The sequence below is a fragment of the Medicago sativa genome, chromosome 1, assembly GCF_051527215.1.
Source record: "Medicago sativa cultivar Bolivia chromosome 1, Bolivia_mono, whole genome shotgun sequence".
Classification (NCBI taxonomy): domain Eukaryota; kingdom Viridiplantae; phylum Streptophyta; class Magnoliopsida; order Fabales; family Fabaceae; genus Medicago; species Medicago sativa.
The window spans coordinates 40504098-40526674 of NC_140749.1; the positions used below are offsets into that span (position 1 = coordinate 40504098).

The 22577-nt window shown below is 31.7% G+C and overlaps 1 pseudogene; it reads right to left on the reverse strand.

The window, feature by feature from the left end:
- Positions 1-55: 55 nt before the first annotated feature.
- LOC146954939 (uncharacterized) lies at positions 56-21724 on the reverse strand (annotated as a pseudogene).
- Between the last annotated feature and the right edge of the window lie 853 nt (positions 21725-22577).

A 22577-nucleotide genomic window follows, 5' to 3' on the forward strand; every position in this document is an offset into this window, starting at 1 on the left:
TAGATAACTCATAGGACTCACCACGGAAATACAAAACCATAATATACATGGTGTTGTCAAATCCTTTGGAAAACCTCCTTATACACGACATTGAGAGTGGATTTCATTGAATGGCCTTCATCATCAACTATTAATATTTTCAGACCTTCCCTCGTTCTCACCCTAGAAACGGCAACATATAATTGACCATGAGAAAACACAGGTCGAGGTAAATAAATTCCAACACTCGACAACGTTTGTCCTTGACTCTTGTTAATAGTCGTTGCAAAACACAAAACCAAAGGAAATTGCCTCCTCTGAAACGTGATAGCTACATTTGAATCAGAAGGTATCAAATTCATGCGTGGAATATAAATACGTTCTCCGCCATGAGGACCATTTAGAATCTGAGCATGTATGACATTTTGTCCTAATCCTACAATAATTAAACGTGTTCCATTGCAAAGACCAGATGCAACATCAATGTTCCTCATCAACATCACAGGAACACCAATTTTGAAATGTAATCTATGGTTCGACATTCCTGAACATTTAATGTCATTCAGAAACTCAGTCGTTATCCACCTACGATCAATACCAACATCTTCATCAGCCTTGCAGATTGTGTCACATCTAAAGTACTCCTTGCCTTCTTCTTGAATCAAAGACATTACGTAATCATTTACCTTTTCAACTAAATCCAAAGTAGGGGTTAAAATAGCTTGATCTTTGAAAAAACTGGAATTATTCATGTTATCAAGCAAAAGTGGATAAGTAGAGTCAACAATATCACCTATATGGTTCCGAGAAGATTGGATACATATATCGTCAGGTATATCAATAATAGCTTCACAATCATCGTCAATACCCAACCTTCCATCTCCGATGTCAAGTATCCATTTAGCAAAAAGAAAGATTCATTCTCATATGGATCTTCTGAAAATTGCAATCTCATATTCCTTGTTAGTTTCAACACTTTGCATATACGCCAGAGTGGAGAAGAATTAATGGTGGCATGAACAATATCAGCCCGTCCACCTCTGGGAACTACTGGCAAGATCTGTCGAAAATCACCACCAAAGACAATTGTCTTTCCACCGAATGGTAAATCTCCTGCACCATCTACAACACTGGTCATTACATCCCGCAAAGTCCTATCAAAGGCCTCGAATGCCCATCGATTGATCATAGGCGCTTCGTCCCATATGATTAGACTGGTCATAATCAACAAAAGTGCCTTTTTACTATCTTTCTCAATCCTACAACACGACTCTTCAGATAAATCTAATGGAATCGCAAATTGTGAGTGAGCAGTTCTACCACCAGGTAGAAGTAATGATGCAATTCCACTTGAAGCTACGTTGAGCACAACCTTTCCCTCCGATCGAAAACGAAATGAAAGTGCATTCCAAAGATAAGTTTTGCCAGTTCCACCATAACCATCCACAAAAAACATAGACCCCAAATCACCTTCAACAACACAAACAATTTGTTCATATGCAGATAATTGTTCTGGATTTAAGGTGCTGAAATAATGATCATGTTTGTGCAGCATTTCTGCATGATCATAAGACAACTCATTGACCAACAACAAATTATCATAAGAAGCTGATGAAGCAACCTGGGGCATACAATCGAAGTCAGCTAAGCATTTTCCATTTGGATGAAGAAATTCGTCAATCTCCTTTAAACACATTTGCTTCAAGTTTTCTGGAGAAATTATCAACTCTACAATAAACAATACAAAAACTCATAAACATTATAATGTAAAAATAAAAAACAAAATCAATATAAAATTATCAACCAGTTTAGAAACATAAATAAAAATACACCATCGTTGTCAACGACAAACAAACCTGGCATATTTAAAATTCGACGTCTAGCATACAAAATTCTGTCAACCAACACCTCCCAAGTCTGTTCCCATACCCTCACAGGGTCACTCATGGACATAGAGAGCAACAAATTTGCAAAAATTTTACGAAGAGTACGACCAGAAGCAACAACATAAACTTCCTTTATAACATCAATATATTCACGATCATCAGCCAACAACCCTAAAGCATCACATGCCTCACGAAAAGTATTGAACACAACACCATAAATAGTTCGAATATCCTCATAACTGGTACATCCAACCTGAACATTAAGCAATAACCTCATATAATACAATTCTCGAGTACTTGGAGGTACAAAAGTTAACCTTCCAACAGATTGACCTCTTTGCCGTGGATTCGACCTTCCCTCAGTTGAATCATATGTAAACATTCCTGGAAACTGAATATAAGTCAGAGAACGCCCAAACATCATATTCTCGATTTGCCTCCATCTAAGCAAGAAACATGGTATTCTTATCTCTGTTCCGTAGCAACACAGAGTCTAAATCTGCATCATCATTAAAAACAACGCGCTGATCACCCTCCAAATGAAAAGTCAATCGCTGCACAGAAGGCCACCGATGATGGATATCATATGCAAAAATCCTCCATACAGATTCAGAAGGAGACAAATATCGACAGTCATAATATTGTTGTATCTCATCGATACACTCATCATCTCCTTGTTGAAATACAGCTGTGACCCTATCAACACCCTTTGTGATGTACTTGAATAAATACTTGATGCAGTTTGACTTGTTACAATATTCAATATTCACATGAGCCTGATACTTCATGATCAAAGCCAGATTATACGGAACAACACTCCTGTTATCCAACTCAACGCCATTTTTCAAAACAGTAAAACCAAGATCTCGACGACGATACACAGGATAGCCACTCTCATCAAAACTGGTTTGATTAATAAATTTCTTAGGGTAAAACTTGGAGCATCGCCTGTCCTTCATACATGGGGAATTGGGCCTCGCAAACCCACAAGGACCATGTATCATGAAGCTTGCAACAACATAATATAGTTTCGGAAACATTGTCTCATCAGGTATTTCAGCACATATTACATAATTTATCGATTCAGCTGTATCAAGCTTATCGCGTGGGTCCAACCAAAGAAGTATATGAGCATGCGGCAAACCTCTTTTCTGAAATTCAATTGTATATAGACCTGACAAAACAAATATTGTATTAACAAAAACACTTCCAACAAAAAATAACAAAATCTATAATCCAATATAGTTAACAATAAATAGTATAAATATAGAAAACTTACTTCCAATTACCCTTCCAAAAAAGACTCCATTTTTAAAATCTTTCATCATCTCATCCAGTTTACACTGGAATACTCTGCAACTAATATCTGGCCTGTAGGCAGCATGATTCCCACTTCTTGATAAATGACGTTGAATCTCAGGCCAATTGGGGTTACACGTAACGGTCAAAAATAGATCAGGATATCCATTTTTCTTACATATTGCCATTGCATCCTGACAGTTGTTAAACATGTACCTCTTACCACCTGTAAACGAAGATGGAAGTACAACACGGGCCCCAATAGAAGACGCATCAATATCCCCACGATTAACAACATCCTCAACACCTAATAAGAATCCTGACCGAATCTTACCCTGGTTATTCTTAATCCAAGACAACCTCTGGGATTCAATCATAGAATATGAATCAACAATGAACTGCTGAAACAACCGTCTTGCCCGGAAAATAACTGAATCTTCGTTATCCCTCTCTTGCAATCTAAAGGCAATAAACTCCCTCATTGAAACACGAACATGTTTTTTAACTGAGGACAATACCGTCAATGCATTAAGTTCAATGTGTTCTTGGTACTGATCTTCATCAAAAGGAAATAGCAATGGATATTGTAAAGGAAGGTATTTTGCATGGGTTTCGTGTATCCGTTGTAGATTACCATCATTCTCTCTAACAATAATATCTCGTCCATCTTCAGCACTATCAAAATCTCCGACAATCAAAGCCGCAACCTCACCAACTTCGGGGACATTATACGTCCGAGGGTCGTAATTTCTATTACGAAATAGACGTAGCCGAACCAGAACATTAGCATGAACCTCCCTTAAATCACGAACCATCCTAAAACTTTTAACCAATACATTACTCTGATCCATAACACCCAACAAATCATTAATCAAGAACTCATCGAGTCGTTGATCGTTAGGAAGAGAGCTGAAACACAAAAATAGTAACTATCAATTAATTTTTAATAAATTCCAAAACAAATCCGATCAAAGGAAATCAAGAGATAATAGTAAAAAAACAATCATATCCCCACCTAAAGTGAGACAAACGATTTGAGATTTCATTCTCTGTATCATATATATACAATTGAGCAAACTTGGGCCTGCCACCGTCAATGGGAACCAAACTTCCAATCCTATGATAATTCTGACCAGATATCACAAACTGGGGAGGACCACGACCATCGTTCATACCATGTTCAATCCTCCCACCAAGTGAAGTAAAAGCAAACATATTGTTGTAGGACCTAAGATTTGCAACGAAGTGGGTACTGCGAGGATCATTACCAATGAACAGATTTCTTATCAAACTCGGTGGTTGAGGCATGAAGGGAATAATTATCTTTCCTTTCATACAACATATGGACACCTTGGGCGTAACAGAATTCATACGTTTCTCAGCCCTCTCAGCATACCAAACCAATGCGCCACAATCCCGGCAAACAGTTGTCATATCACCGATGTCTGATAACTCTATGAATAATAGCAAATGATCATACAAAATGATCAACATGAATTATATTTTATATAAAAATAATAAAGACTAATTATCCAATTTGAAAAAATTATTGTATTACATTGGAAAATGTCACAAATTGATTAAGAACATGCACATGTTTCATCAAATCAGTAAGTAACAAATTTACCTTGTTCCTCAGCAGCACGAAAAATATCAACATTACTTGAACGGGGATCATCTGGCGAAGTCACATGATCAGACAAATCATCCATGACATCTATCATAATAATTACAAAAAAACACAAACTAAAATTAGACACCAAATATAGATACATGTCGAAAAGATAGGCCATCAAATACTACCAAACAAAAGAAATAACTTTTACATAAATATCCAACCTGAGAGTGTTACCCTTGAGGTGGATGGATTTAAATTAAAACTTTGATGAATAAGTCTACCACTCCTTGACACTAATGTTTATTTCAACAAAAAAATAAATAAATAAGTGCATCTACTTATAATCAAACTTGTCAAACAAAATAATCACATACATGTCTAAAACAAACAAAAAAACTTACACTCTCGCCTGACACCAGATAGAATAAATCCGGACTGAATTTCACATCTTCTGAGGTTTAACTTCTCTCTTCTCTCTGCTCTTTTTAATCTAGCAATGCGGGCACGGTCGATAGCATCTTGGTCACTCGCCCGCATATCCTCGGTAGGCACTGAAATTAAATCATATTTAACTAACAACAAATCAAATGTAAATGATATTGAATGGATGTGTTTGATAATGTTTATCTACGGGTGTTCCGCCCATATACGACGCATTAGTTTGTATTTCTGTAATATGGGTCACTCTTGGTCTTGTGCAGAGACATGAACTTTAATAAAAAATTTAGTTGATTTAAAAAAAAACGTACAAATTCAACTAACCACCATGATTAACGCTATACACCAAGCCATCGGACTGAATCACACATCTCCTGAGCTTTAGTTTCTCTCTTCTTTCAGCCCGCTTTGCCCTGGCATCCTATGCACGAATCAGAGAAGTAAAGATGTCCATCCTGTGTACTTCAATGTATTTGAAAAAACTGAAAATGAAAAAATTGCACAATGCTACCAAACACACGGATTGAACACATATCATTCAACTATATAAATAGGTTTCTATAAATAGGTTACTATCCAACAGATAGCGCGGAAGATATCATTCAAATTCAAATTGCAATTACATATGGCAACAAAATTCATTGGCCCACTTCTGCATGTACAAAATATACAATAGTTAAAACACTATAAGAGATTGAAGTACAAATAATTATTCTTTTTGTTTCTAACTTAAGACATTGAAGTACAAACAATTATTGATCTTGTTTTTTCCACTGATGACAAACAGTAACAATTTCTTACAAAAAAACTGACTCACGCAAAAATATTTTCAAACATAGTACATTGCAGGGAATATAACAACTTAGTGAAAATAAATCATATAATAATATGACCAAATCCAAAGAATTGGCATCTAAATTGATTGAAGGGAGGATAAGATCAAGTGGGTAAGGTTCCAAGGACATCAATTATTAGTTAAAATAAGACGAAAAAATAAAGAATAATCTTCATAATCAACATTTATTTAGATAATATAAGAGCAAGATTACATCAACATAAGACCTCATATATTATTAAAAATAAACGGAAAAATTACATAAACACCAGACGAACATTAACCTAACCCAGTAAACGAAAAATAAGATAAACATGACACAGATGGATCATCACCTAATTAAAATAAACATCTAAAGTACAAATTAGGATAAAAAAAATACAATATTATCTTCTTCAAGAACAACTACAGTCATCAAGACAATATCCTAATCCCTGTCTCTGTCTTTATCAGCGTTAAGGGCAATAGACCAAGCTAAGGCTAACAATGGAAAAACGTGAAACACGATTAATCCCAGAAAAATCATTCCCAACTCTTCCATCTTGATGATACTGACGACGAACATAACGATGACAATTAGAGTGATGCAGAGAAGAAAAAATTTAGCCATTTTGAGAATATGGTGAAATATTTTGAGAATGGTATGAAATTCTGAACGAAATTGCCCTATTTATGGTGTGATTTTGCACAGTAATTTTGACAGTTACTGTTACCATTACCATTTGTCTGTTAACGTTAACAACACTGTTCACGTACCATGCTTTAAGACTAAAGCTTTTCAATTGATATGTAGTCTTTTTTCTTTGGCTCCTCTAATGGTTTATAACTGTTGGCTATAATTGAGATATCTCAAGAGGATAAATTACGTCTATTATTATGCCATTCGGTGCTTTCCACCACATAGGCATTACATGTTTTAACAAAAAATAAAATAAATTATTGCAAAAATAAATATAAACCGTGGTCAATTACAATACTGATCCCTACATAATAAGAACCAACTAAGTTTCGTATTTAACAATCTTTTTTTTTTGTATGGCCTATTGACTGGAGCTCACCCATTTTAAATGTGGAGAACTGGGGTGTCCGGGGTTCGAACCACACCCCCTGCATATAAAATGCTTCTGTCTCAACCAACTGAGCTAAGCTCACGGGGGATCTCAATGGCTTTTTAAATACCTACAAATAATTTATGCTGTCAATCCAACTACCTACATACCAAATCTAATTTTGTTTAATTATTCTAGACTATTAAACATTTATAGCCATAATCTTTCTAGTACATGTTAAGAAGATTACAAATACTTACTCCGTTAATAAGATGCGTTTGATTATTAAGAATTCAATTAAGTCCATAACAAATATATGTTTTTTAATAAGATGCTGTTGTGTTTTTGTAAAAAAAAAAACATTCTATTGCGTTATAATGCGTTTGAGTTAAAAGAATGTACTTAAATTCTATCGATATTTTAAAAAAAATACAAAGCTAGTTTGGTCTGTTCACTATCACAGAATCATTTTTTAAAGACTTCAAACTTCTACATTTGAGTTCCTTATATATATATATATAAAATATAGATACTGCAAAAAAATCATGGGTTAAGATACATATTTTTCATTTTCAAAAAAAATCAAAACATTAAAAAAAAAGGTTCATTTCTTAAACGAACATGATATAATTATAATTGCTCCTTGAACATACAAAAACTTCTAATTAAGAAGAAACATCACACATGGTAGATTGCAAAGTTATTTATTAAATTATCTTCATGAGTACAATAGTTCACTAAACATCTACTGATATGAGCAACAACACATGTTAGACTACAAAACTATTCATTCAACAGATGAAAATATGTTATAAAGTAAACTTAGAATAGTACATACCTATTTACAATATATGACAAAGAGCCATCGTAATAAATAAATATAAAAATAGATACGATACAACTCCAAGATATTTAGAACTCAAGTGGTAATAATGCATTAAGACCATAGCATTCAAATGCATGTCGCTGAAAGTTACTCGTTTAATAAGATGCGTTTTTAATAAGATCCGTTTGATTTTAAATAATTCGATTAAGTCCATAACAAATATATGTTTTTTAATAAGATGCGCTTGATTTAAATGAATCTACATAATTTCCCTAGATATTTAAAAAAAAAAAGCTATTTTTATTTGTTTACTATAAGAGACTTATTTTTTAAAGACTTCAAACTCCTACATTTGAGTACCTTATATATAAAACAAAAAAAAAAAGATATTGCAAAAGATACTTTTTTTTTGGAGAGAAATATTGCAAAAGATACTTGAAATACCAATTCATTTCAAAGCTACGAACGATTTGTTCAACATACTATTTTTTGAAACAACCAAAAAAAAACACAAAAAAATATAAGGAATGTTATGACTGCACATACACAATCTTCTGCATCTTATTTTTGAACCTACACAAAAATATAAGAACCGACTAATTTTCGTATTTACATAATCTTATTTTTTTTTTGTTAGTTAGCCTATTAAATGGAGCTCACCTATTTTAAATGTCGAGAAGTAGGGAGTTCGGGGTTCGAACCCCGATCCACTAAAGAATTTTTGATATAGGGAACTATAGATGATAGATCACAAAGTTATTATTCCCACAGTGGAAATACTATTCTAGAATAGAGTTAACCTAGTACATAACTCTATACAAATAATTTATCTACTCAATGGTTAAAGAGACGAAACACATATTTAATAATATTAAAAAAATATATTCTTATTTTAATCATTTTTTTTTCTATCTGCATGAAGACCATATCATTCAAATGCATGACCAATAAACGCTGAAAGTTACTCGATTAATAAGATGCATTTTTTTAATAAGATGCGTTTGATTTTAAAGAATTCGATTAAGTACACAACAAATACATGTCTTTTAATAAGAGGCGCTTGAGTTAAAATAATCTACATAATTTATCTACATATTTAAAAAAAAAAGAAACAAAGCTATTTTTATCTATTTACTATCAGAGAATTATTGTTTAAATACTTCAAACTCCTACATTTAAGTTCCTTATATCTATAAAAAAAATTGATATTGCAAAAGATACTTAAAATACCTATTCATTTCAAAGCTACAGACGATTTGTTCAACAGACTCATACATTTTGAAAAAAAAACCGAAAAAAAAATAAGTTTCGTATTTTTTAATCAGAATATGATTTATTTAACAAAATATGTTTTTACCAGAAGGCTAAAACAAACACTACAAAAATAATAAAAGATATTCTTGGGTTAATATATACATTTTTCCTATAAAAACAAATCAACCAAATTAAAAAAAGGTCCATTTCTTAAACAACCATGATATAATTACAATTGCTCCTTGCACATACAAAAACTTGTAATCAAGAATAATCATCACACACGGTAGATTAAATAAGTAATTTATTGAAGTGAATCACATGTGAGTAAAATAATTCACTAAACATCTAATGATATGAGCAACTATACATGATAGATTAGAAAACTATACATTCAATAGATGAAAATTTGTTCTAGAGTAAAATTAGAATAGTACATACCTATTTATAATATATGACAAAAAACAATCTTATCAAGTGGTAACAATGCATGAAGACCATATCGTTCAAATGCATGGCCAAAAAAAGCTGTAAGTACAAATAATGGTGACAAAAAATGATCATTTTGAAATAAGGGACTGCATTAGATTTGAAAATCTATAGATAGACCCATGCATTTTTTCATGAAGGCTACATAATATAGACTACTATTAAACCTTCAAAGCAATATCACTATCACTCAAAAAGAAACTTGTCAGTACCTTATCATAAAATTACTTGGAAGCATTCAACCAATTATTGCCATAAAAGATGATGTAGTTTTTTTTTATTTTTGTAACAACACTTACATCTTAGAGAAATGATATTTTGACAATCATTTTGTGACAACCTATGTGATAACTATATCTCTCATACTCACATTATTTTTTTACTTTCTCTTTATATTACTTTGGTTTCTGTGACACTATCTACTTTCCTTTGTAAATTAGTGGTTGTCACAAAAGTTGTCACTTAAATGGTTCTTCAAATAACACACATCTACATCTCATCGGCACCAAAAGAAAAGCAAAACTGATTTTTTTTTAACTCACCCTCAGTACACGTTCATAATGGGAGTATCAAAATGAATTTTTAGCTCACCCTCAATACAATTAATAACATTATAAATTACTAAACATACCGTTTAGTCGCGGCGTTTTTGCCATACCATACACAGAATTAAAACCTTGCCGGATACTCGTAAAATACCTTAAAAGTTGACTATTCCCGTCAACTTTTAAGGTAAAACCTCAACAACATAATTACCCAAATTATCATTACCCTTCACCTCACACAAACCAAACAAATATACAAAACCCCAATAAATCACCTAGAGCTAAATTTTAAGGAAATCAGTTAATAACTTCCATGAGAGAATAAAAAAACTCACCAAAAACAAAACGACACAAAAAACAGAACAAACATGAGAGTATGTTTAAGTTCCTTGTTTACTGTTCCAACCGTTTAAGTTCATCATGTATCCATGAGAGTATGTTTTGAACAATATTTATAATTTTCACCCTCTATTGCAACAGAGTGTATATCAAAGGGTGCTTGGATTATCAAAAATTTAAAGTAACGAAATATTAACATGCTGCTCAATTAAATTTTTGCTTTACATAACATTAGTAGAAAAGAAAGAAATGCAAAATCAAGACATCTAGATTGCAATTTTCAGCCTTCAGTCTTCATTATAATTAGGCAAACTACTAATCCAGGTAAACCAATATAACAATTAAAACTTTTAGAATACACATCCGCACCCTGCCTAAGAGAGATGGTAGACAATAATTCAACATCATGCATGCTTGTTAATAACAACCAATTGATCACATGAAAAGCTTTGGTACCATATTCCAACGTATGTGAAGACAAGGAGTTATAACACACGTGAATATAGAGATATACTTAACTGCAGTACATAGTTGAATCAAAACAATCCAATGAAATGTACTAAACTTACATTTCAAGTAAAATCGGCCAAAAACTTCAGTAAACACACAAAACATAACAATGGGATTAACATCCACCACAATAAATTTTAAATCACTACCTAAAACATCAAGCTTGGATCTAAAAAACATGAAAAATGCCTGTCTTGTAAGACTTTTATTTACATGGAGTCATCTAGCAATCCATTGTTCATGCCTCTCATACACGGAGTCATCTTGCCACGAGTGAAACCAATCATCACATTACCAATCAGAATGATAGAGCAGATGCATTATTGGTAATTAGCGAACATTATAAAGATATGTTATACGATTACATATAATTTTGGGTATTTTTATGCCAATTAAAAGTTAATTACGTATCATATTAAAAACCCTGGGATACGCAGCCACAAAACCATGCATACATTATAAATTATACATTATACATGAGATACACAACAATACATTACAAATTATACTTCACTTAAATCTTCAATTTACATATTATAATGAGCTAATTACACAACACAAATTAAAACACTTGTTCGATCTAGCAAATAATCGGACCATATGGCTTCATTCCCTGATAAGAGAAAAAAGTAGCATGAAGGCATTGATAAGCAAGAAAATGAAGATATCATCCCCGGTGGCTAGGATTTCTCCTCATTGTATGGAGGCATATTCTACATCTTCTAACCTTTCCCTCCAAGCATCATACATAAATCATAGCAGACCAACCCAAACAAACAACTAATAAACTCAATCTGCCAAATACAACCCTTTGTAATACATTTATCAAACAACCAAGCACATCGAACCCTTCAACATTGATCATAACTCGGCAAACACCCGAATTTCACATGTCGTTGGCCATCCATCGCAACTAAACAAACCTTCGAGTAGTGACTCGCGAAGTTCAAATCATGGTTACAGACTAAACTTTATTATAACGTAAATCCAAAAGGTTTTAGACACAGATGACACGTATATAAGACACATACTATAATTAAACATAACACATTAGACACATACTACACACGACATAAGTCAATTTGTTCCCCCACAACCTGCACCATCACCGAAAACTTTATCCATAACCCTCAGCAATCCGCGCTTAGCAAGAGTCTTCATAAAAACGGTGCGACGACGTACCCTATTGTAAGGGGTTGGCTGAACATCACACTTTCCAGACATTATATTCTTCCCAGCAGCAATAGATTTGGAGGCAGCAGCAAGATCTGACAACGTCATTTCTAGATCCTGAGATCACACCACAAACAACCACTGAAATGTAACCCAACCATATACTATAATAACACATCAATCAATATAAAATAATATGGCACGTTGAACAAACCGGATCGGGCGTAGGACAACTCCCAACAAATCTGTAACGACGGAGCAATTCAGCATCATCCGAGACATGAACAACCTCACAAGCATGAGAAATTGAACGACTTGGAATCGCAATTTTTCTAATAATGAAAACAAAATTCTGTCCACTCAACCTTCCAAGTGCGCCACGGGGTAAAGGGCATTTGCCCTCCTACACAATGACAATGCAACTATAATAATGGTTATATCAATAAAGCATGAACGAAACACAAATCACAACATAGAACTCACAACAATCGAAGAACCAACAGAGTTGACACCGAGTAAAAGATGATCGAATATCTCAAATTTTGCATTGCTGGTGCCATCATAAACAGAGACTTCAAATCTGGATCTACAAACATGAAACAATCAAATAACATACCATATTCAAAAATAAAACATGTCAATTAGAGTCAACAATTAAAAATATAATTCACCTGCATGTAACATTGAAAAGAGTGCGGTTGCAATGATCACAGCGGTAGAATCCAAAGTTGCTATTTAGAAACCTTCCGCATTCACAAGAAGGATACCACCATTTGTCAAGGGGTTGTGCGCAAATCACCTTTGCACTAACAACGAACATACCATTTTCTACAGTGGAAAATAGCTCCCTTATACTTTTAGCCGGATAATCTTGGTGAAGGAAGCAAGAACCACTATCAACAGGTACCATAGACGATTTATACTTCTTGAGTGGGCATAGATTCCCCATCATAACCATACTGCGAAGAAATTATAAAACGATAAAACTACATAATTATTTCGAAACAAATGATAAAAACATGCACGGCTACTTATCAAAATTATACCTCTTCTTGAACTGAAGAACCTCTGCAATCGGATGATTCACCAAAACCCTTGTAATGTCTTTTTCAGTTTTAATAAAAGCAACCCTTATATCACGATGACATAGCATAAGAAGACATACATACAACCACAATCAAAATAAATGAAAAAAAAATTAGCCAAATAACAATACCTCTCTCACTCGAAATCCTAGCAAACTGCATAACAATTACAGGCAAACCGTCTGATGCATTCCTAAGCATTTGTTGAAACTCTTCGACATAATTCCCATAAAGAGCACACTCAAACCTACCTCTAAAATCAGAAATAAATACGAAAACCGTAAATAAATAATGACACACAAATTAACACACGACATAAATACAATGACAAAACAATCGACTACAAAATATCACAAACCTCTGATCTGTCAACTGAAACTTCACAACCGTACTCATACCATCAGAAGAGTTCAGATAGTATTCATGATGAAGGGCAGTAAGCACACCCATTACATCTATCTAATAAAACCACAAACGACATAAAATGTATAGATTACAAACCAACAATAAAAAACTCATGTTGCTAAACCTTAAGCAAATTCACTAACCAACAGCGAAACTGTATCCAAATCGACGACGCAATATATCCTTAGAGGTAACCACAGAGAGGCAATACTCCTTTATGATTGAACTCGTCGTGGCCATTACCTCAGTCGCTGGTTGCATTATTATGCGATACTTGCTAGGAGTCGACATGAACTCAGACAGGTTAGTAACAACATGGAAAATAGACAAAAGACAAACACGATTTTCAACCAAAAGTGGCTTCAGGCGATCCACACATTGAATAGGAACAGTAGCATGCATATGGTCACCCTACAAACACAATAAACACTAAATAATTATCACACGTAAAACTGTACACATAAAGACATGCAAAGATACTACGAAACAAATCACATAATCTATATACCAAACTTTTAGAAAACAAACCTCGCGATCAAGCAAGATCATTTCCACCGAGTTAATTCTCCCAGGAACTAAACTACTCTAAACATCCCACATACGAACAATTCTCACCATAACAGACCAGTTGATCTTCCCGGGTCTTAGGGCTAGGAGAGTGGATACTGGGAACCCCATCACTAAGTTAAAATCAAGTAATTGTGAATTGTGTTAAATTTGTGACCTGTTTTGTATTGTAACCTTATAGTGTTATTTTTACCTTGTAGATTGATGGAAGGTGTGGTATATTTATAATTGAGAAAGCCCAACACAGAAAGTTGAATTATGAGGAAAAAACAATTCACGTGAATGAAAATGGGGCCACTTACGTGCAACAATGGAAAAATAATTTCTTTAAAATTAATATATTAATATTACCACACATGGATCCATATAGCCAAACACCTAGCAACCTACTTGTTCACTTACTTTATATGAAACGTGTGTAGACTATCAAATTGGTTTTGAACAACAGTATACTATTGTCGCACTTCAAATACAGTATACTCCATCCGTTTCAAGATGAGTGTCAATTTAGACAAAAAAGATTTGTTGAAAAATAATTATAACTTCCAATTTACAATGCAATAATAATTTTTTCTTTTCAATAGTCTGAACCCAATTAATACTCACACTACTCCCAAAGTATTACTTTTAAAACTATCCAATATTTAATAAGTATAATTTGGTAAAATATTCATTCTATCTCATTTAATCATTGCATTTCTTAATATGTGTGTAAACACCTAAAACTACACTCATTTTGAAACGGAGGGAATATTTGTTAAGTCTCACTCAAATTATGGACACAACAATGATACGACAATAAACACTAATAAGGGAAGGAAGATTAAAAAATTCTATAAGTAACTAAATAATGGGAAACATAGAGTAGAAAATCATAAACCCATGATATTAAAAATACAATGAACCAAATTTTGCAAGGGCAACTCATTGTACCCAAGGTTTATAAATTGAAAAGTATGTATACGACTTTAATTTCCAAGTACCATGCAAATACTAAAACTAAGGAAATCATTTACACTACATTTTCATTTTGGAGGTAATTTTCCCAATTTATATTTGCTTACGTTATATTTACTTTATTTTTTTATTAGGACAAATTCTACAATGAAGATGTACCACCGATTAAAAGAAAAAATTAATTAAGCACTACACAAAAAAAATGAACACGTACATAACATGAATAAGTTTCTTGCACAGTAGAAAATATATATTTAATATAAGATAATACAATTTACGTAACCAAAAAAAGATAATACAATTTACAAAACTTAGAGTTTCTAGCTAGAATAATATAAGTGACTTGTTTCCCTTTGTGACAACTCACATATATTATACTGATAACCATCCTCAATAGCGCAGTTACAGTTCTTACTGGAAATTTCATAATGCAACTGATCTTTTGCTCACTTGTTCATAAAGATGGAACTTTCTTTTAATGTTTGACCATGATATCTTTATTATTATGAAGTCCCTAGCTTAGATAAGAGAATAATATAAGGATTCATGAAAAAAAAAATCTAAATACGGAAATAAAGAAATAATTTGAATATACAATAGCTACTTACTGATAGTGTAATAGCTTTACACAAGAATGTGGTAGATATGAAACGTGTGTAGACCAAAAAAATGGTTTTCAACAACAGTATACTATTGTCAGACTTCAAATACAGTATATTTGTTAAGTCTCACTCAAATTATGGACACAACAATGACATGACAATCTACACTAATAATGAAAGGAAGATTAAAAAATTATATAAGTTACTAATGAATTGGAAACATAGAGTAGAAACTCCGCATTGCATTTATGCAGTATTATTATTTGATTTATTGTCAGACTTTTATTATTGAAATTGTTTTTAACGTAAATAAAAAACCCCTGTACTTAACTATAAGTTAAATTATAAGATCTGACTAAAAATTTGAATGCACCGATACACCAATTACTAAAAAAAAAATTAATTTAGTTTTTTTCTTCAAAAATAATAACATTATGCCATTAACAGTCTTATTAATTAAATATTAATTACCAAGAGTGTAAACGGCATAAAATTAAGTTTTCTTAATTTATATAAGAGTTAGCGATAAGAAAAATTTGATTACTTTTTAGGACAAAAAGTTACAATATATTATACCATTCTTGTAGACAATTAAATTAAGTTTTTATTATCGGAATCTTCTATTTTAATATACCAAAGCAAACAAACGAAATATATATTTCGTAGAATATTTGATGATGTACAAAATTATGGAGCAATGGCGAGAAACCACCTCAACTGGTGAGATGTATCCCACAAGTTCCCTTATTTAAAACCAAGTCCCCTATAATTTTTGGACAAAACCTTTTTCTTAATATTCTTAATTGGACCCATACATATAATCACTTCAAAAGGTGAATAATGTCTGGTCATCTACTAAAATAAACCCTTTTATCAACCAGGATATTAATCACATGTAGAAAAGGTTAGTACCACAAAGTTAGACGCATTACACCCAATCCAAACACATATTGTTTTTGTCATATTTTTTTATAAGGTGATTGAATTTATATAGGTATTTTTTATTTTTGAAAGATGAATTTATATAGGTATCTTGACACAACTCTTACATAGCAACAAAGGAAAGCCTTGGTCAAATCTCATGCAAATTTTCATAATAGCAACTCCAAAAATAAATTTTCTTAATGGATAAATCTCATTCATTTCCATAATGGTTAAATATTATATAGAGCAACAATACATAACACATCCAAACTCACATGTGATCTCAAAGGACCTACTAAACAATATGGAAATGAATAAACATAAAAAAACCACACACAGGAAAGGACATCAGTCTAAACTTATTTTATGATGTCATACACTAATATGCCCCTCTAAACAAAATAACTATTTTCGATGACAGTTAATCAACGTTCACCTTCAGACCGAATGCTGATAAGGGAACGACAATTAACTGCGACGAATAATATCAATTTATTTCTCGGGGTGCACATACAAATATTTATTTTTATTTAGACTTCACACTTCTGGATAACTTTGTCGAATTAACTTCCAAATATTCCACCGAGGACGAATCAAGCTTGCGTTTGGCACCAACTTTAATATCACCCTGAGCTTCAGTATAATCACACGATGGTGTGGAACTAAGTTCCACTTTTTGAACAAAGGGACAAACCTTTTCCTCAGAACCAAACAAATCCCCATCGTGAGGCTTAACTTTAGCACATGTGGATTGCTGTCGGATAAAAAGCAATTAATGGTTGTTAACCACGCATTATACAATAATTTCTACAATAACGGATCCACTAAAGAAATTGATGAAGCAATTAAACACTCACATGATATATCAAATCACGTTGATAATGATTAAGAAAGAAGTCAACCATGAAAGGGTCGTGACAGACATCCAACACTTCAAACACCGTTGTCTGATCAGAAACTTCGACACGCTTCTTATCAACTTTGAAAATAAGGTGATCACCAAACAACTCCTCTGTTTCATCAAGAAAAATTGAACAATCCTCATCCTACAAAAAAAAAAATTAAGTTCATAGTCGTAAAAACACGTCACCAAACAAAAAAGAAATATTTACCATTGATTGTAGGACCATGCAGGTCTCATGGGCCAATTTATCAACAACATTATCAAACAGTTCAAAAGTGACCTCATTGTCTATCTCACCAACTTTAATCTGTAGCCTAAACCTGCATCAAATAATAGTAAATTAAAGCAAGTGTACATAAATTAATAAAAACCTCACAAATTAATTTACATAAAAATTAAATAATTAATTTATTTAAGGGTTAATAGTGTTTTTCACCCCTGTAATATAGGCCATTTCCGGTTTTCGCCCTTGTAAAATTTCCGGTTTGATTTGCACCCTTGTAAGTTTTTTTCCAAAAATTTTAAAAATCGAAAAATAATTTTTAAAAAATAAAAAAATCCAAAAAAAATAAAAAAATACAGTTTTTTTTTTCCAAAAATTTAAAAAATCGAAAAATAATTTTAAAAAAATCCAAAAAATCATAAAAAAATTCAGTTTTTTTTCCAAAAATTTAAAAAATCGAAAAATAATTTTAAAAAATGGACCGTAGGGAAATAAACAAGTCACAGCTTCTCATCTATGAGGTCCGTATATTTAGTGCGGGTGCATGTACGATACGATACGGATACACGGATACGCGAATTTTTTAAAATTCAGGATACGATACGGCTAAGATACGTTAACAAAATATTTATTCTAAAATTTATATGCATGTAAAATACTTTAAAAAAAAGCATTGATTACTCTTCAATACTATATAATCTGCGCTATTCTAAATGTTGATGGTAAAATACTTTTAAAATTTTTGAAAAAAAATCTAATTTTTTTTTTCGATTTTTAAATTTTTTGGGAAAAAAATATGACTATTTTTCTGTTTTTTTATATTTCGGAAAAAATCTTAATATTTTTTCTGAATTTTATAAAAACTATTTTTCGCTTTTTTAAATTTTTTGGAAAAAAAACTGAATATTTTTATGGTTTTTTGGATTTTTTTAATTTTTTTTAAAAATTATTTTTCGATTTTTAAAATTTTTGGAAAAAAACTGAATATTTTTATGATTTTTTGGAAAAAAAAATGATTTTTTTTTATTATTTTTTGGATTTTTTTATTTTTTAAAAATTATTTTTTGATTTTTTAAATTTTTGGAAAAAAACTGAATTTTTTTTATTATTTTTTGGATTTTTTTATTTTTTTAAAATTTTGGAAAAAAACTGAATATTTTTACTATTTTTGGATTTTTTTTATTTATTTAAAATTATTTTTAATTATTTTTAAAATAAAAATATGATAAGGCAATTTTTTTTTACACCTGGCCATTTAAAAAAAATAAAAAATGAAAAAAACCAAGTCAGCGCCACGTCAGCGAATCTGCTGAGTTGGAGGGGTGTATTCCGGAAAAAAAAAAATTACAAGGGTGCAAATCAAACCGAAAATTTTACAAGGGCGAAAACCGGAAATGACCTATATTACAGGGGTGAAAAACACTATTAACCCTTTATTTAATTGTTGCTACATAAAAACCTTGGACCAGTCACAGCAGGGTCAACAGAAGACCACATATCAACACCTTCGACAACACCAAAAAAGGATGCAACAACGACAGCAACACCTTGTTCTCTAGTCGACACAAAATAACCAAAATTATCAACATCATCGTGTCCAATGAATTTTTTCAAGTAAGATGTCATTGCATCATGCATATTCTTCCGATGATCGTCAAAAAAAGTCATCACAACAACTCAAATGTTTACCCTCTCTAACTTATAATGATAAAAACTTGCAATACAAAACACCTTATATATAGTATAAACCTTGCAGCAAATAAAGAGCAGGTCATTGGAACCAAATAACAAACCAACAAAAAATTCAAAATTCAAATATTGGAGGGAAAATAATAATAATAATAATAATAATAACAATTTAGAAAATAACAAAAAATCCAAAAATACAACTCAATAATTGTACTTCCTTTCAATGATTATACTCAAGTACAGTTGCAATGATCATACCCCCTAACATAGATCTGAAAAAACAATCCCCCCATTGTACTTACCTTTCAAAATATAACATTGAAAATTGTCCAAATATATATGCATAAGATGTTTGAATTCATCAACTACATGCAGAATTAGCTATGCTCAATGAAATAATTGATCAACAATTTCAGCTTACATAAATTATAGAAAATAAATGATATAATTAAATGACTTAAAACTTATCAAATAAAAATGTTTCTCAACAAAAATTTAAACAGAATTAACATACACCCTCCGGTCACTATTATAAGCAAAATTTTACATTTTATACTTATTTATTAAATGATGTATGTGGTCTATAATAAGTCTAAAATGCAAATTTTAAATCACAATATTGACCGGAGGGTGTATTAATAATATGTATTTAGTTCGTTCATTCAATTTGTTGACCGCTCATATCACGGCAAGTCAAAACACTCGAAAAATCAAAAGCCAATAAACTCTTTTATTTTTTTATCGTTTTTTTTCCGGCAAACATGAGTTTTCCAAGGTCTTCACTTCATTTGTTTTAAACTATAACTGAATCAAGGGTCGTAGATGTTTTTAAAATATTTTGGATAACAAACAATTTTCATAACAATATTACTATTTTACATCTAAAAAAGATATTATCTAACTAAGCTAGATGCCAAAAGACCAGCAAATACTAAAAAAATAAAAGAACAAATAACAGCAATAATAAACGTTCATTATGGGTAACAATTAGAGTCACGTTACCATATTCACCGACTGAGATTACATGAATACATACATTATTTATTCCCAAACAACAACACACTACAATACATTATATATAACCCGAATACCGGTTTCATTACATCGAAAAAACACGGGGCTTGAACCTAAATAGGTAGTCAAAAGACTACATCATTATTTTAAAAACGTGAAACATGCAGGAAGTATCAATTAAGGCAAACTTAAAGCGAATGGAGTCACCAACTTGAAAATCATTGTCCTCGCAAAACTCAATCCATCCTTCTTCAATAAACATGTATGGATCAGGAAAATATTCAGTATATAATTGACAATCAACCTTTCGACCATTGCATCCAGACAAAACCAAATATTCGAGATCATTCGTCGTCGCATAATCAGTAAAAGAGTCGTCGAAAACCTATAAAAAAACAGAAAAACTTACACATACTTTCATACAAACGTAAATAAAAAACACAATGTAAAAATTCCATACCAAATATGTGTCAAGGCAGCCACCGAACCCTTCAAGAATAAAATCAAAATACTTGGTCTCTCCTTCAACGGTACTATGGCTGTGAAAACTTGGTATGTGAAGCGTATCATCGACCTGATTTCCAAACTCCACTTGAAATAAATCGCTTCCATAATATAAAACTCGTACCCTTGTAAAACCTTGCAGAAGGTATAAATCTCGAAACTGGCCCCAACCACCAACCATCAAAGGATGTCTATAATCACCATTAAAAATAATATCATGAACATTACCACGATCATCAAGAAAAGTCCAATGATTACCAAAGTTGCAACTGAACTTATATAAGAAGGTAGGATCAACCTCCCCACATTCCTAAAAAAATTAAAACAATACTACAATCATTATGGATCATTTAAGGATGTATTAGATTTCACTAACATAGAAAAGTCATTCCAAAAAAAATAACAACAACAAAAAAAAATTATTATACTTTTACCTCATTCGGTACATGTACGGTTTCAAAAACTGCAACAGGAGACCGAGGAGAATTATAAATGTTTGAAACCTCTCTACGATTTTTTTTTTCTAAAAATGGACATTCTAAATGGCAATCATATAGAACATGTATACCACCTTAACTCTATAATTGGACTCATAGAAGCTCATGGACATCGCTCTATTTATAGTAACTTAAAATAACATCTTCTAAGAGAAGTAATAGACAGTAAAAATCAATACTTGGCCAAGCTCATACACATGTACAATTGGACAATCAACAAAATATTGCTGAAATGAAAACACATAACACAATATATAGATAATAATTAACACATTATGCAAAAACGTATGTAGAAGATCTCAAAGTACACAATTCCAATAATTTTTTAACCCATAGCATTCCACGGTTTAACAATTCAAGAACCGATTAAGGAAAGATATTATTGCACCTACACAAACTTTTGCATTTTATTTTTTAACCTACGCAAAAATATAAGAACTGACTAAGTTTCGTATTTACATAATCTTAATGTTTTTTTTTCTTCAGTTAGCCTATTGACAGAACCTCACCCATTTTAAGTGTGGAGAAGTGGGGAGTCCGAGTTTCGAACCCCAGTCCACAAAAGAATTATTTATATGGACAACTATCACAAAGTAATTCATTCCACACTGGAAATACTATTATAGAATATAGTTGACAAATTACATAATTCTATACAAATAATTTATCTACTCAATGGTTATAGAGATGAAAAAAAGAGTTAGCACTATGAAAAAAATGTATCCTTCTTTTAATAATTTTTTTTCTATTTGATATCATAAAAGTCATTTGTTAAATATTTCAACCTTTTACATTTTATTTCATCGAACTTACAAAAAAAAAAGATTTTGTAAAAGATACTTGAAATAACTTTTCATTTAAAGTCTACAAATGATTTATTTAACAAAATATTTTTTTGTCAGAAGGCTAAAACAAACACTACAAAAATAATAATACATATTATTGGGTTAAGATATACATTTTTCC